Source organism: Marmota marmota, unplaced genomic scaffold (assembly GCF_001458135.2).
Source record: "Marmota marmota marmota unplaced genomic scaffold, marMar, whole genome shotgun sequence".
NCBI classification, from domain to species: Eukaryota; Metazoa; Chordata; class Mammalia; order Rodentia; family Sciuridae; genus Marmota; species Marmota marmota.
This window is the reverse complement of record NW_025999900.1, coordinates 7528799-7544651: the sequence shown is the minus strand read 5'-3', so window position 1 is coordinate 7544651 and position 15853 is coordinate 7528799. Positions and strand designations below refer to the sequence as shown.

Genomic DNA, 15853 nt, shown 5'->3' with positions numbered 1-15853 from the left:
CTTAGAGAAGTATCTTTTTCAAGATACAGGAACAATTTCTCTTTTCTCGCAGCTTCACCAGCCCATAGTTCAGTTTTCCCTTCTCAGCTCCATAAAGGCATCTTATCTTTATATAAAAGAAATTGTGGTAGTGTTTTTGTCAGCTTTCTCACCGCTGTGACCAGAACAACTGTAGAGGAGGAAGAGTTTGAGAATTCATAATTTCAGAGGTGTAAGTCCATAGAAGGCTGGCTGCATTTCTTCGGGTTGGAGGCAAGGCTGAACATGGCGGAAGAATGTGGCATACAGAAACATCTCACATCATGGTGGTCAAGAAGCAGAGAGAGTCTCCACTACACCCCATAGCCACTCCCCCAGTGAACCACACCCACCTGCCTCCAGTTGCCACTCAGTTAATCCCATTAGGGATTAATTCACTGGTTAGGTTAGGCTATAACCCAATCATTTCTCCTCCAAACCTTCTTGCATTGTCTCACATGTGAACTTTTGGGGGACACCACATCTAAACCATAATAGGTAGGCAGATTCTAAGGTGGCAGCCCTGCCTTGTCTCTCTCATCTGTTTGTGCTGCTTCTCACGTCTTGAATTGGGGCTAGTCACAGTCACTTGCTTGACCAAGAGACTGGTGGGAATGACATTGTGGAACTCCCTATGCTTGGTTCTAAGAATCCTTGTAATGTCTGTTTGAGATTTTCAGAAACCCTATCCCTAGGACACTCACTGTAACTCTAGTCAGGAACCTCAGCTGAGGTGTCGGCCAACATTCAGCATGACTGCCCGCCGAGTGGAATGAGTGATGTCTGCTCCGAGCATCATTCATTGAATCCTCAGATCACTCCAGACCTAGCCACCATTTGACTGCAGTGGCAGGAGATTCTGAATGAGAACTGGCTAGCTGAGTCCACTCATCCAAGGTGTGAGCAATAAAAATAATTGTGTTAAGCCTCTGAGTTTTAGGGTAGTCTTCTATGTGGCAATAGGTAACTGAACAGAAATGATATGCTGGTGGGGCCATAGAAAGAGAGGAGAGGGCCTTCTGATGCCTCAGCCACTTTGAAGAGCTCCATTTCTCAGCCTTTCGGTCTCTGCATTCCCCCAACACCACCACTCCTTTCAGAGCTATGACTGGCACACAGCCCCTTGCAAACCTTGCATGCTCACTAATTGCTTTGTATGTATTAATTTTTTTCAACACGAAGTCAAGGCCTGCAGGTCAGGACTCTGTCTTATTTGATTCCTTCTTTCTTAGCACTGAAAGTACATGTTTGGTTCTTGTTCTTATATGGTTTGCTGCTTGGGCCCACCCAGGAGCCAGTCACACCATGGAGGAGTCTGAACCTCATTCACACCATGGCCCCTCAGGGAAAGAGATCTGCGGAGTGTTAATTTTCTGTGTAGACTTGTCCCTCTCAACGCAGCCCCAGAAAACTAAAGGGGGCATATGTTCCTGAGAGGATCATTCAGGAGTCACTGGACATGGGTCTGGTCTTCTTGGACAGGTTGCAAATGTGTCTGGCCACTGAGGACTGTCCTCTGCATGCTAGGAGTTTTGCACAACCTGGGGAGGGAGCCTCAGCTACCCTTCCAGAATGTGGGGTAAGTTTGGGCTTCTCTCTGGCAAGACCAGAGCCTGCTCACAGGTAATTGCCTGACCCTGGATCCAGAGAGGACTTGAGGCTAGGAGAATAGGGAACTGAGATTAAGGGTCCCCAGAGACCCAGGAAGCATTTCAGTTCTCTCCCTTGGCCCCACTCCAGCTGATCTGTGGGGCCGCCAATAGCACCTGGAGAGCTCTGATTTGCAGGCCTTGTTCCCATCCTCCCTCCTAGTTTCCCCAGAGCTCCTTTTGACTTTGAGGAAGTCTGGGCAGATAGAGATAACAAAGGATTTCATGCTGGAGAAGGGACAGCTGCCCCTGACCATGGGGTCGGAGTTGCCCTTGCCAAATATCCCCCTGAGGTAAACACATGGTTTTCGTCTGCACCCCAAGTTCCTTCTCCAAGCAACATGTCCTTGTTAAGCCACCATTGAGACAGCACTGAGAGCTACTCATTCTGGTAAAGGAATGTGTTCTCTGCTAAGATGCCTGGATCTCTAAGGGGAAAGTCATGTTCTTGAGAAAATATCCATTTTACCTCCTCTCTCGGGGGCCCACTTCCTGACCCACAGGCTCAAGGTAAGCAGAGCTCCAGCACCATTTCTGGGCCAGATTCCAAACTCCTGGTGTTTCCAACCCAGAAGGGCCATATTTGGTGTAAACCTTGTACTCTCCTTAAAGTAGTTTAACAGAAAGAAGACATTGGATCCCTCCTTAGTGCATATTGATAGTTCAATTTTCACTGTCATCTAAACTTAGGACGCAGAAAAACAAAACATAAAGCCCTGCTGGTCTGACTGGTTTATCCATCCTGTTCTATTACCTTCTAAGAAGTCTGCCTTATTAGCATATCTGATCACTTGAGGAATACCTGGCTGGAACAGTTTAGATGCTAGAAAGGAACTGATTGGCTTATTTTCCTCCTCAGATGTAATTCTTTGGGCTCTCCACCCAGGTCACTACTAGTCCATACGGGCATCTAGTATTATAGGGCACCCCTTCCTCTGTGGTGACAGCCATGCCAAGGCACAGCTTGGCTAGCAGAGTGCAGGCTGGATTTCAGCCCCCAACTGCCCTCCAGGCAAGTTGGACTTGGGTAGTAAGCAGCCTGCAGAACTCTACATGGGCCACCACCCATATCACTAGCACCAGTTTCTCTTTTTGGAAAGGTGCTTATTGGAGAGGGAGGAGGAAATGATGCTTGTTGGTGTACATTCGAGACAGCTTCCTGGTGGCTCAAGAGCAACCCCTTAATGTGGGCATGTTTTGTGGTCTGGGAGAATTTGAGGGGCATTTTACAACAAAGCCCACTTTTTCTGGGACAAAAAACATGGGTTTTTGAAGTTGAGGTGGCCCTGAGGAACTGAACAGCTGGTCAGTCTGCCCACAAACCTGCCCCCAAACCTGACAGCAAACTCTGGGTTTGCTTATTTGTATACTTTAAGGGAATTTTCAAGAACCCATCAACCTCTTCTGAGAAAATAAAGGGTAGGTCCAAGGCACTGCTCTCCCTTGCCTGCTCTGGAGCTTGGCCTGTGGTTAGGACATCTGGTTGCAGAGAGTTTGACCCATCTCTGCTTTCAGATCTAAATCCAATCACCTGTCAAGGGGCTTGGTTTCCCTGCTTTGATGAATCCATTTATAGAGTTCTTCAAGTTGTGGTGGTGGGGGGGGAGGGGGTGGGGGCTGGTGAGTCGGGACGACTCTGCACAAGATCTCAGGGGTATCATCTTCCCTGGCTGTGACCCAGCATAAGCACCTCTTAAACCAAAAGAACAGCACACAGCACATCCACAACATGTGTAGACCTGGGGAGGAATCGTGGTATCAGGTTTAGTCAGGAACTTCGTAAATAAATGCATTAATACACCAATCCTGTAAGTAATCAAGGCTATCAGGATTCATTCATTTCTCCATTCATTCATTCAACAAACATTTATTGAGTATCCAGTAATAAACCAGCCCAATACTATGCTCTGGGTAAAGAGGCAAGTGAGAAAAAGTCCCCCTGGCCTTTAGCTAAAATGCCATTTCCTCAAAAAGGCCTTCCCAGCCACCCCCTCTCCAGACTCAGGGCTCCTGTGTGTCTTTTCTTTCTGGACGCGACTTGGCTTCAGAAGGAGTCTATCCTGGCACAACATGGCCCCAAATGATAGGTGCTGGCTGACTCTTGTCCATTCTAAAAGTCAGAAGGGCTCACCTTCTTCTGGCGATGGTCCTAAGTTTAGGAAATCTGATCCCTGTGTAGGGTCTAAGGCCGAGTGAGGATTTTCTGCTTCCGAGAGGGTCAGGACCGGATGATTGCCAAGGTCCCCATAACCTAAGCCAGTGATTCTAGGATAGATGGGACCCTGGAGGTTGGTGTGGTAGAGGGATAACCAGATAACAGGGGTAACCAGGGTGGGGCATGTGTTCCACTTTAGGCCTCATTCTTCTTCAGGAAAGAAATGAAGATGTGATAAGGGGCTCTCTGTGGCCCTGGTGATGATCTATTCTCCACCCCAACCCATGTGACTAACAGGTCTTCCAGAGGCAGGAGGTGACATGGGAAAGGGGAAAGGTGTGGTGCTTGGCCTGCCCCCTGCACCCAGAGCCCTGGGTCTGGTTACATTCATTGTCACTGTGCACAGAACCTACGTCACTACTGGGAAGAAGAGTAGGTTGGGCCCCATTGCTGACCGCATCATTTTATTCTTGCTGGGCCCCTGACTCCTAGCTCTGTTTTTCTGTTTCCAATAGCTAAAGGAGGACAGTTGGCCTTTTCTGCTTTGGGAGCTTATGTGTTTCTACTGTAGCATGAACTGTAACCAGTTCAGGGCCCCAGCCTGGAGGCTTGATGCCCTGGGAGTCTAAGTGAGCCCTAACCCAGATCCTGGTCGCCACAGGTCAGTTTAGCTCTGCCCCGTGAGGTGATGTAGGCTCTGTAAACAAGGAGCTGTTAGTTCTTCTGGGATTGGAATCAGCTCTCTTTAGTTCTGAATGGTTATAAAATATCTGTGGTAGCTGCTTTGGGTAGGCCAATACAGAGAGGAGAGAAGAAAAAAGTTGTGTGGCGGGGTGGGGACCATAAGAGCAGAGAAAAAGAGAAAGGGATGGGAGAGAATGGCTAAAGGAGACAGGTAAGGGTAGAGGAAAGCAGTGACACTACGGTAGCCTTAGGCATCACTTTGGAACGTGCAGCCAAAAACGGAATGATCCAGCAGGCCAAGGGGAAAGGAAAAAAATGCACCTTTTCCTACTTACGCTGGGACTCAGTGACAAAGCCTGAGGGTTGCTGGCTATTCTCGGGTTAGCTCCTCTCCCTCCCCCTCTCCCTCTCCCTCTCCCTCCCCCTCTTCCTCTCCCTCCCCTCCCCTCCCCCCTTCCTCTCCCTCCCCTCCCCTCCCCCTCTCCCTCTCCCTTCAGGACTCCTTCCAAGATTTCAGGTAAGGTTAACCCTTCTCTAGGAAATGGGCCTTGGTGTCCAGTAGAGGTGGAACCACCCTAATGGATGGATGGATGGATGGAAGAGTGGGTGGATGGGTGGGTGGATGACGGGTGAGTGGATCGATGGATGAATGAATAGATAAATGAGACAAAGAATAATGGAATGGGATTTTTGAGGGATTGAATGAGTGAAAAAGGCAAATAGTAAGTGGAAAGTGAGAGAATCCCATGGGAGGGTGTAATCACTTAAGCAAGGATTGCCAACTACAAAGATGCTGCCAAGGGGTGCCTGGCTCCTCCCCCTGCTCCACTCTAAAGTCATCCTAGGTAAATACGGGATCTGAGGGGGAAATGGGATGTATATATAGTAAACAACTTGAAGAAAAATTTCTGAGTTCCTGTATTTCCCAGCTCTCCATCTCTGGAGTCTCTTTTAAGAAACTCCAAATCTGTCACTGCTCACCTGGAAGGTAGTGTTCTGCTTCCCCTACCCATGACCAGGTGTTTTCAGGCTTGGACAGACAGGTAAGGGCCTGAAACCTGATTAGAAGAGACAGGAAAAATAAGTTGTAGATTCATTTGAGAATGGGAAGAGTTAAATTGCCTGAACCCTTTAGGCACTCCTACTTCTCCTACTTAGGGATCTGGGGCATTGATTCCTCTAACAATCACAAATCATTGAGGGGATTGTCTCTTATAGCCTTTCAGTAAAAAATGTTAAATACAGGCTTTTCCCCAGGGAAAGCCCAGAAGGAATAGTTCACCGGAGTCAGGGTTAAGGGTTAGGGATCAAAGGGCTATATCAGGCAAGCCTTGAACCAATAATGTTATCTCAGGGGTAAGCAAAACTCTTCTTTCGTGGAAGTTCCTGGTCAGAAACCAGAGCTACCCATGTGAGTCATATTTCAAAAGCTACCTATGGATACAGGCTAGAAGGGGGTCAAGTAGAGGATGGAGAGAAGGGGTCTTATTCTTAGGTTCCCCACTATCTCAGGACCTTCTCACTTACTGGGGAATCCCTGGATTTGAGTGGATTGAGTCCAACAACCTGCGTGGGTGTGTTCTTAGGTAAGTCTGAGTCAACAAATAACAGGAAAACACTGGCTCTTTTGCTTAAAAAAAAAAAAAAAATGCGTCATCGTGTAAGAGCAAAGGTAAGGACATCTGATTCCCAGAGAAGTGTTAACCTTATCCAAAATCTTGGAGTCTAGAGGGAAAGAGAGGGGCTGACCCAAGAATAGCAGGCGACCCTAGAGGCTTGGTCACTGAGTCCCAAAGTGGGTAGGAAAAAGGTGGGCAAAGGTCATGTGAAACTCCAGGAAAAATCATCAGCCTTGGAAGGTGAATAGCTTGTCACCTGAGAAACCTCCAAGGGGTCATAAGTGCGCAAAAGGTATGTCATGCAGAAATAACCTTCCACTCCCTCCAGCAAGGCCAGTAGTGTGAAGGGTTTTCACAGAATGGTGGGAGACCATTTCATCTTCTCTTTCTTAGGACAGAGATCCCGGCATGCTCACCCAAGCAGTTGTGTGTGCACTTTCACTATCTGGCCCCGGGTAGACTGCCATTTTTTGGTTCCTCTACTGGTGAATTTCTTCCTCCCAGCATCCCCTTGGCTTCTGATATGGTTTGGATATGCAGGGTCCTCCCCAAAGCTCCTGCTAACATTTGGAGGTGTGATGATTGGATTGTGGGGGCTGTAACCAATCAGTCTATCCTAGTTTGGATGGATTGGGTGGCAGCTATAGGCAGGCGGGCCAAGGCTGGAAGAGGTGGGTCACTGGGTGCATCTTCCCTATGACCCTTTCCCCCCTCTCCTCTCTTTCTTTGCTTCCTGACCTGTCGCGAGCTGGGCAGTATTCCTTTGCTGGCCCCTTCCCCTATGACATGCTGTCTCACCTTGGGCCCAGAGTGGTGGAGCCGAACTCTGAAACCACGAACCCCAAATAAAATTTCCCCCACTTTAGGTTGATTTTTGTCAGGTATTTTGGTCACACAAAGGTTGACTAAAACAGCATCCATTTCTAAATCGACTTCAGTCTGGGGGAGAATGCAGTGCCTACTCTAACTGGCCTTCTTGACCTCAGGACTACCATTTAAATAAGACCAACTTAAAAACTCAAGACCTTTTCCCCTTTATTATGTAAAGTCCTTAAATGCTCATGTTACTGATCTGTGTTCTCAATTTAAATATTATTATTACTTTTTTTAGTTGTAGTTGGACACAATAACTTTATTTTATCTATTTATTTATTTTTATGTGGTGCTGAGGATCGAACCCAGCGCCTTGCATGGTCTAGTGCTCTACTGCTGAGCCACAACCCCAGCCCCTATGTTCCCAATTTTAAAATGAAAATAATAGCCAGGTGCAGTGGCATATGCCTGTAATCCCAGCTGCATGGGAGGCTGAGGCAGGAGGATCATTTTGAGCCCAGGTGTTAAGGCCAGAGTGTGCAATATAGTGAGACCCTGTCTCAAAAAAAAAAATTAAAATAACTCTTCTCCATGGAGCAAGTATCAGGAGGGGAGAGTTCCTTGTGTGTGTTGAGCCCTACTGGCTAGGGCCAAAAGACGAGTTGCTGTGTGTACTTGACCCTATGACCCCTAAGGGATGGTTGCCCCCAGGTACCTGGTCTTCATCTGGCCTCCTGTTCTCTTAGTTCTCACCAGATTGTTTCTGTTGCTAAAATCTGGAGGGAGGGATTGGGATGACTTTGTGCAGGAGAGCAGCTAAACGATGGATCCCAGGATGGGAGTGAGGAGCTGAAAGAGCGGGTGGGGATGGGGGAGGGGGTGCTGCTTTCCCAGGTCTGCTCCTGTGGTGTAGCCTCTTGACTTTGAGCTTCTGATTTATAATAACTGAAGTAGTCGGGATTCGGCCCAGAGCAAACTGAGGCTAGAATCGATAAAATGGTCTGCCTAATGTCTTACAGTTGATGGGCAGTGGATGGGCAGTAGGTAATTCCCATCTGGGGGCATTGTCTCAGGCCTTTGAGGAGAAGTGATTACAGGCATGCGCCACTGTGTCCAGCTACGTTAGGTTTTATAACATTGAGGAGATGGTGTCATTCCTAAATCTGAAGGGTCAAAGGGAGGAATAGTTACCAGAACCTAGAGAGACTACCCGTAAAGAGAGGCTGCCTAACAGGACAGGGTGTCCTTTGGTGGAGGCGCAAAACAAATTCACAGGGATTTAGTAGGGAAGGAATGAAGGGAACAAACAATCCTTCTGCCTTCTAATTTCCTGTTTGAGCACAACTAGAAACTCAAGCTTAAAGATGCTCTGTTACTGCAGGATATAGACAAATGAATTATCTGGCACACAAAACAGGATAAAGGGCAAGGAGTAGATCTGGAGGAGCAAATGGAAGATAGATAGTCACTGGGAAACTCAAGTGAGGTTTATTTTCTTTATTTTTCTTTTCTTTTCTTTTTATTTTTTTGTGCAATGCTGGGAATCAAACCCAGAGCCTTGTGCATGCAAAGCGTGTGCTCAACCACTGAACTACACACCTAGTCCAAGATTTTTTTTTTAAATAATTTCCCTTTTTTTGCAGGGGAGGGGGGGCTTTCTTTTCCACTGTCATACCTGTCCCTGCATGGCTTGCAGATGCTAGTCTTTCTGCTGCTTTCCCGTACCCTGAGACTCCCAGCCAAGCCAGTGTCTAGTTTCTGGGCCTGTCTTCTCTCTTCCACCATTTCTTTATCAAACCAGTTCTTCAGATATTGGCTTCTGGCCATGACAACGCAACAGGATCTAGATTTACCCTTCCACTGTAAACAACCAGAAAACAGGACAACATAATGTACTGACAGCTTTAGATATTGCATAACTTGCAGGACTGCAATCCCCGAGATAAAGGAAATAAATGAAGTGAGCCCTCTGATCACCCCAGGTTTTGATTGGAGACACATTCTGGTTTTTACAACAGTGAAAGGAATCCCAAGCACAGCATTATGGTCTCATTAAATTAAAAGACAGAAGTAAAGACTAACAAGACGTTAGATGGAAGTTTTGGGGCAGAGTTCTGGAAAATAAGCTACTTATGTGGGAAAAGCTCCACAGGTACTAAGACGAAGACACAGACAGTGAAGCTCCACAAGGTGGGCAAAAAATGACCAGGGGTTGTGAACTGAATAATCCAGAGAGTTCACATGGAAATATGAAATGTACAAATATAAACTTGGCTTGATCACTCAGGGCATTTGGTAAAGACAATAAAGATCATCCCCAAATAGTAGGCCTGAACTATCCTTAGAAAAAAGAAACTATTAGGTTTACTCTAACAAAGTTTTAAATAATTCCCTAAAGAAATAATTTTATCCATAAGTAACTAGTAGCCTATCAGGTTAAAAAAAAAATCAACACTCTTCAAAGGAAGATTGTTTTAAAAAACCAAAACCCATAGATATGACTTTCAAAATATCTAGCATCCAATAAAATAAACCACTAGATCACTGAGTAGTGGGAACATGTGACCCATACCAAGAAAAATATCAGTTAATAGAAATATACCTAAAAATGACAAAATTGAGCAGACAGGCACACTGAAATACCTATTATAAGTATTGAACAAAACGTGTTCAAGGTTTTAAGAAAAACAAATAGAGTGAGGAAACAATGAAAACATGAATCAAAAGCCAAATATAACTTCCAGGGATGAAGAATACCATGATTTTTAATCCATGAACTTAAAAGCAAAATGGATATGAAAAAAATGAAAATAAGTGAAATTTAAAAATACAGCAATAGAAACTATCTAAAATGAAGCCAGAGAGGAAAAAGACTTAAAGCTGAGCATGGGCACAGTGTACCCACCTGTTCTCCCAGTGACTTGGGAGGCTGTAGTAGGAGAATTGCCCCAAGACCAGCCTTAGCAACTTAGTGAGTTCCCAGCACTTGGTGGGACCCTGTCTCAAGACATAAGAAAATAGATAAATAATGCACCTCTGTGGTAAAGCACTCCTGGGTTCAACCCCGGGTATGAAAAAAAAAACTTCATAAAATAAAAAGAAAGAAATGAATAGAGTCTTAATAACCTGTTGGGCAATATCAAGTGGTCTAACACATATGTAACTGGAAAGGAGAAGAACAAATGTAATTGGGAAGTAGAAGAGAAGATGAACAAATTCTTGCCAGATAATGCACATTTTCCCAAATTTGATTAAAACAAAACAACCAACAAACTATACATATATATATATATATATATATATATATATATATATATATATATATATAATATATATATATATATATACACACACACACACACACACACACACATATATTTATTTATTTAGACGTCAATCTAGATAGAACTATATGTCATTAATCTAAGAATTAAAAAGAACCCAAATTGATGGTACATAATAATAAAAATTAGTAAAAATTAGCAATAAAGAGAAAATCTTAAAAGAAGCCTGAGAAAAAGTGTTGTTATATGTTATAGAGAATATAAGAAATATTACTGACTTCTTATCAAAATTATGCAAGCCAGAAGACAATGGAATGATGTATTAAGCATAGTAAATGGGAAAAAAAGATCAAGTTATAATTCTGTATCTAGTGATAATACCCTTTAAAAGTGAAGGCATGGGGCTGGGGTTGTGGCTCAGTGGTAGAGCACTTGCCTAGCCCATATGAGGCATTGGATTTGATCCTCAGCACCACATAAAAACAAATAAATAAAATAAAGTATTATGTCCATCTACAACTAAAAAATATTTTTTAAAAAGTGGAGGCATAATGAAGAATTTTTGAGATAAATAAAACCTTAGAGATTTCACCACCATTAAATCTACATTAAAGAAACATTAAAGGAAGTTCTTTAGGCAGAAGGAAAATAAGAATGAAGAGTTTCAGAACTTCTGCAATCTGTATATGGGGTAAAAATGGGAGCTCATAACCCACTTGAATCAAAGTGTGAAATATGATATATCAAGAATTATGTAATGTTTTGAACAGCCAACAATAAAAAATTTAAAAAAAGAAAAAAAAAAGAGTTTCAGAACTGATAAACATAAAAGTAAATATTAAAGACTTTTTCTTTAAAAAATTCCTTAATGCTGATAACGCCAAGGTCGCGGGTTCGATCCCCGTATGGGCCACCAAATGCCGCAGTCTGGCTGGGCACAAAATCACGAGCCACTCAAGTAGGAACAAACTTTATTTCTGAAACTCTCACCAATGCCACGCACGCTCCCGGGAAATATCCTGAACCACCCATGCGGCGTTCTCCCGGGACACACTACACCAACCGGGAAATTCCTCCTCCGGAAATCCCTCCTACCGCACTTCCCCAACCAATGGGAACTCTCCGGGAGTCCCGCTAGAGCTCCGAAGTAGCAGGCTGAGATGGACAGCAGGGGTCTAATATCCAATTGAATGCAGATCTTAACATAATCATATCATCTCAATGGCTTGCTGGCCTCACCTTTCAACCAAAAATGCCATGCGTCATTCCTACTTGGCTATGGCTCTCAGCACCTTAAAATGTTAAAACAAAATAATAATAATACTGTGGAGTTAATAAAACATGTAAAAGTAAATTTTACAACAAAAAATAGCATAAGGGATAAACGTGTATAGCTAAAAATCAATGTTTTGGATAAAATTAAATAATGAAAGAGAACATTCAATCCAAAAGAAAACAGGGAAAGATTTTTTAAAAATAAGGTAACAGAACAAATTCAACAAATACAAAACAAATATTAAGGTTATACATGTAAACCAAACATGTATGGTAGATATAATTAAAGAAGCCCTTTTTCAACATAAAAATGCAAATAGTTCAAAATAATGAAAAAAAAATTTATCATAATAAACCTGTAGTGGCTATGTCAATTACAGAACTGACAAACAAAAACTCACTTGAGAACAAATAGAATCACCAGAGATAAAGAGATAAGTTTATAATAATAAAAAATTTAAGATATAGTAATCCAAAATGTGTGAACTTCTACTAACAGTTTTATAAAGCATGAAATAAAAATTGATGAAATTTTAAAATGAAATAGTCAAATCCATAATTATTATATATATTTTATTATTCCTTTTCAGGAACTGATAGAACAAATGGCCAGAAAAATCAGGAAGTCAGTAAGAATATTGAAGACTTGAATAACACTAACCGTCAACTTGATTTAACTGGTATTTATAGAACACATCACCCAACAATATCATAATAACTCTCTTTTTAATTCCCATGGAACATTCACCAAGATAGATTATAATTTGGGCCATTATAAAAATTTTTTTTAATTTAAAATTTTATCACAAAATAATTAATGAGAAGTAAAAGCCAGAAACATATTTGGAAAATACCCCAATATTTGTAAAGTTAAACATTATATTTTAAATTATCTATGGGTCAAGGAAAAAGATGTGGGGATAATTTAAAGTTAGTTTGAGCTGAATGAAAATGAAGGCATCACCATTTCAAATGTGACATTATATTCATTATTTGTGCAAAAATCATCACCATCTAATTCTAAAACATTTTCACCACACCCAAAAGAAATCCCAAACCATTAGCAATCCTTTCCTACTTCTTCTTTCCTCTCCCCCTCTGGATATCACTAATCTTCATTCTGTTCCTATGGATTTGCTTATTCTTGACATTCCATATGAATGGAATTTTGCACTACCTCGGCTTTTGTGTCTGGTTTCTTCCACTTAGCATTTGAATAGAATTTCAAGTGCTTAATTAGAGAATAAAAAAAGACTCCCCCTCCCTGCTGGGATTGAACCCAGGGCTTATGCATGTGAAGCAAGCACTCTACAAACTGAGCATATCCCTAGCCCCAAAGACTCACTTTTGACATCAATACCAACACAATTGAGTAGGGATAGAATAGTCTTTTTGACAAGTGGTATGGGGATATATAGCTATCCACATGTAAAAAAGTGAAGCTGAAGCCCTACCTCACACCCTATATAAAAATTAACTCAAATGGATCAAATTCATAAATTTAAGGGCTAAAATTACAAAACTTTTACAAGAAACATGGGTGTACATCTTCATGATCATGGACTAATCAATGTTTCTTAGTTGTGACATTTTAATAAAAAATAGATAAATAGGACTTTATCAAAAGTAACAATATTTGCATATCAAAGCTCACTATCCATAGGGTAAAAATACTCACAGAATAGAAAAGTAGTTGCAAATCACATATATGAAAAAAGACTTGGACCTGGTATATATAAATAACTTTTTATAATGTAATAATAAAAAGATAGACAAACCCAACATTTTTAAAAGCAATTTTTTATTGATATATAAGATAACCTAATTTTTGAAAATAGGCAAAGGGGGACTGGAGATGTGGTTCTGTGGAAGAGCACTTGCCTACCAGGCACAAGGCCTTGAGTGTGATCCTCAGAACCCCAAATAAATAAACAAAATCAGGCAAAGGATTTGAACAGACATTTCTCCAAAGAAGGTATACAAATGGCCAATAAGCACATGAAAAGAAGCAAAACATTTTTAGTCATTAGTAGAATGCAAATCAAAATCACAATAATATAACACACCCACTAGGATGACCATAAAGTAAAAAAGACCAAGGATAACAATCATTTTGAGAATGCAGAACATTTGGAGTATAAAACAGTGTAGATGCTTTGTTAAACAGTTTGGTGGTTCCTTAAAAAGTGAAGCATACAGTTGCCCAAAGACCTAGTGTTTCCACTCCTAGATGTGTACCCAAGAGTATTGAAAATGCACACCCACATGCACTGTGTATGAATGCAGTGAGCCCCGAAGTAGAAACAACCCAAATGTGCCTCAGTGAGCAATGGATAAACAAAGTATGGTGTCTCCATGCCATGGGATATTGTTCAGCCATAAAAAGGAATGAAATTCTGTTATATGCTAGGACATGGATAAACCTGGAACACTTTATGCCAATCAAAAGAATCCAGACACAAAATGTCACCTATTGTGTAATTCCATTTGAATGAAACGTCAGAATAAGCAAATTCATATAGACAGATGGTAGAGTAGTGGAGCCAGGGAGGAATGAGGGGTAATTATAAATGGATATGGGGTCTCTTTATGGGATGAGGAAAATATTCTAAATTAGATAATAGTGAGGGTTGCACCACCTCATGAATATACTTAAGGAACCTAGGTAAGTCTACCCTAAAATATGGCACCCTGGTATGTTGATTACTTCCAGGCCCTGGGAGATCTGCAGAAACTGAAGAGGCTTTACTCTGCTCTTTCCTTATCTGGGTAAAGACCAGACCCACCAAAGAGGAAAAACCATTGCCTTCAGTCCAGTCGCTGAGGTTTTGTTAAGTAAACTCATATCCCAGGAAGGAAGACTGGGAAATGCTACCACACCCAGGCCTGCTTTGTCAATAAGCCATCACCTCTCCTTCATTTCCCAGGTCCATTCATTCTTCCAAAGAGAATCATTTACCGGCTATTGTCTGTGCTCTTGGCCCATTCAGTCCCCCAACAATCATTTACTACCCTTCAAAAAGAATTGCCTACACTCCCCCTCTTCCCTCTGCCCTACGAGGAAGAAACGAACATGGGAAGAAACAACAAACCTCACTGGGTTGGTGGATAATCACACTCCTGGAATTTTCCCTCCTACAACTTAAATAAATTTATATGCCTCTTCTCCCAAGCTAATCTGTGTGTTGTCAGTTCATTCCAGCAACACTTCAGAGAGCAAATGGAGAGTCTTCCCTTTGTCCCTATGATACTAAAAACCACTAAATTGTACACTTTAAGATGGTGAATTTTTATGGTATATAAATTACTTTTCAATTTTACAAATAAGAATCTGATAGAAATGACTTCATGCCCCAGTCTCAAATATTGATGTGACCTTAATGTGAGGCTCTCAGCAATATCTGGTCTAACTCAGGCTGACCCTATCCTGCAAAAACTCCAGCGTCTATTTTCTGAGTCCAGCACCTATGACTTCCAATTTTTCTCACATGTGGTTGCTACCAGCCTGCCTCCAAGGTCTGCCGCAGAGGTTGAATTTTGTATTTTAGTTTCTATGCTTATTTTCGTGCAGTATGAGTTTTTTTTTTTTAAAAAAACCTATTGTTAGCTTGCTTCCCATAGCCAGGCTCAACTGAAATGATAAAGATGACAGATGATTGATAATGAGGTGCTTTACAGTTTATAAAAAGCATTTTAACATTCAACACTCTTGGCCTTAGACATTTGAATTTGAACTGGCCATGTAGTGGCCCGAGCTCTCATCCCATTTTCTCTGACTCAAAAATTGAAGTCTCTCTTCAAACAACTAAATGTGTTTTTGAACAGGTTATGGAGAAAGGATCTCCTATCTACCCTTCCAAGAATATTATGAAGGCTCTTAGGCATTTAAAGACTAGCTTCCATTGAAAATCTTATATTGGTCTGTGATATGCACAATGACCCCAATTATTAGTCATGACTAATGTTTACTTCCTTGATGGTGTTGTTTGCTGATTCATTTTCACTCCTGCAGGGACACACACGCTTGCACACACACACACAAACACACCCCTTAGGGCAAGGGGTTGAGCTGCCTTCTCCTAACTGTGCTGTGACCAGAGCTGAAATCCATTTTTGTTCTTCCCTCCCTCCTCCTACTCTCTCTCAAAAATGCTAAGATGTACATAACATAAACTTTATCATTTCAACCACTTTTAAGTATATAATTCTAAGGCATTAACATACACTCACACTGATCTGCAACCAACACCACCATTCATCCCCAGAACTTTCTCACCTTGCAAAGCTGAAACTTGGTGCTCCTGAACCACTAACTCCTCACTCCCCTCTCCCAGCCCTGGCAGCCACCATTCTCCT

General features: G+C 42.1%; 1 long non-coding RNA gene across 1 annotated transcript; it reads left to right on the top strand.

The window, feature by feature from the left end:
- Positions 1–5901: 5901 nt before the first annotated feature.
- Positions 5902–14661, top strand: LOC107145112. Its single transcript, XR_001503875.2, has 3 exons — positions 5902–6092; positions 12088–12177; positions 14425–14661. It is a non-coding gene; the product is annotated as an uncharacterized LOC107145112 (long non-coding RNA).
- Positions 14662–15853: the final 1192 nt, after the last annotated feature.